General features: G+C 48.9%; 1 pseudogene; it reads right to left on the bottom strand.

Annotated features, from left to right (window-relative positions):
- Window positions 1-776: 776 nt before the first annotated feature.
- Window positions 777-1,615, bottom strand: LOC139015717 (small ribosomal subunit protein uS2 pseudogene; annotated as a pseudogene).
- Between the last annotated feature and the right edge of the window lie 231 nt (window positions 1,616-1,846).

Genomic DNA, 1,846 nt, shown 5'->3' with positions numbered 1-1,846 from the left:
GAATTATCCTCATTTCAAACCTCAGTCCTAGATGGAGAGACTGAGTCACACAGAGGTTAAGTAACTCACCTGAAACTATAATGGTTCATAGGACTCACCATAAGGAATGGTTTTTTTCCTCTTATTGTAAAAGATAAGCTATAAGTCAAACGCCAACAGATTTAAGGACATGGGGGCGGTGATGGCAGAGACACTACCCAGAATCCAGTTACTCAGGTACCCATGTGTGTAATAATTTCTATTGGCATCCATGTGTATTTTAATGTCACTTCTTAAAGGAACACGACTACAAACTGTGTTGACCCAAACAGTAGCCTTTAGTTCCATGTAGCTATTTAAATGTATATTAATTAAATTAATTAAACTGTAAAATTTAGTTCCTCAGCTCCATCAGCCACTCTGACGTGCCCAGCAGCAGATGCAGCACTTCCCCCATCATCTCAGAAAAGTTCTATTGGCCAGCGCTGCCCCCAAACCTCCCTTGACCATGCTTTCTTCGTCTGCTCTTCTACAACTCCTTGAAAGAGTTGGCTCTACTTTGTTAGCTCCAACTCCCCACCTCCCTTTCTTTCTTCAGTCCACTCCAGGCTTTTCATAGCAACCACCTCAATGAACCTCCTTGTCAAAGCCAGTGGCCAATGTCCTTACCTTGTCCTTCCGGTCAGCTGCATTGGATGCCATTGGTCACATTGCTCCTCTTATTTATTTATTTTAGAAGCTGTTGCTTTTCCATCAGTCGTATTTCCATTTTGTTTAAGAGTTTATGGAAGAAGAGCTTAAGACCACTCAGTGGTTGTACCTACCCATTCTGTGGCCTGAGCAGTGGGGGCTGCAGACCAGCCTTCAGTGGCTGCTGAGGCTCCAGGCTTCAGTAGGAAACGGCTGGACAGGCACAGAGGGCACCTGCGCCTGCAGACCAGTCGGCGACCTCAGGTTGTGCAGCAGTGAACTCGGCAGCTGGAGCAGTCCGTTCACCCTGAGATTCCTCCTTGGTCACAGCCCCTGCTCTTCCTTTTCAATCTCTTCAGGGCTCTGTAGGAGTAGAGAACAGGCAAGACCTGGCATAGCTGTTCACGGGAGACGGTGTCACACATACACAGTATTTCCCGGGCCAGCCCACTGAGTGAGCCCCCTTGCTGTTGCAAGGGCAGGCAATGTCCATGTAGCCAGAGGAGGGTCTGTGTTACACAGAGCAGTGGTGGGCAGGTTAGCGTAAATCACCTCTGTGAGAGGCTGGTGGCCAGCCCTGGGGTCAGTAACCACCAGGAGTGTAGATTCCTGGAAGGCTACCTGGATCTGGTTAGTGAAGGTTCCAGGAGTAAAGTGGCAGCAATAAGAGTGGCTCCAGTGGCAGAGGCCAACTTCAGCACAGCTCGCTGGCCAGTGTCCTGGACGATATGACACTGACATCAACAGGGTTTTTGATGGCAACAATGGCGCGAGCTGCCAGCAGAAGCTCCTCCCAGGTTCTCTTCAGATTTATGATATAGATGCCATCGCTCTTCCTTTGTAGATGTACTCTTCCATCTGAAAGTCAAGGTTGGTGGGTTCCAGCTACAAGGAATTTGAGGACATCCCCCTCCTTCATTTGCAGGACATCAAGGGCTCTGGACATTGTGAAAAATTTCCCCTTAAGTGATGTTGGAACCAAGAACAGTGCCGCATGGGCCCCTCTCTGGGCAGTGAGAAAAAGGCACTCTTCCTCTTTACACGTGTTCCTCTCAGAGCTTCTGGAAACCACGCTGCCTTGGTTCTCCTCCTACATAAATGGGGCACATGGCAGCCTTCTTCACTCTCTGTTCCTCCCAACAAGAAATTCTCATTGCAGAGTCCCTGGGGCTCGATC

Source organism: Myotis yumanensis, unplaced genomic scaffold, assembly GCF_028538775.1.
Source record: "Myotis yumanensis isolate MYYU_CA2020_CCGP unplaced genomic scaffold, mMyoYum1.0.hap1 SCAF_8, whole genome shotgun sequence".
NCBI lineage: Eukaryota > Metazoa > Chordata > Mammalia > Chiroptera > Vespertilionidae > Myotis > Myotis yumanensis.
Note: the sequence above shows the minus strand (reverse complement) of the source record. Positions and strands in the feature narration are given on the sequence as shown.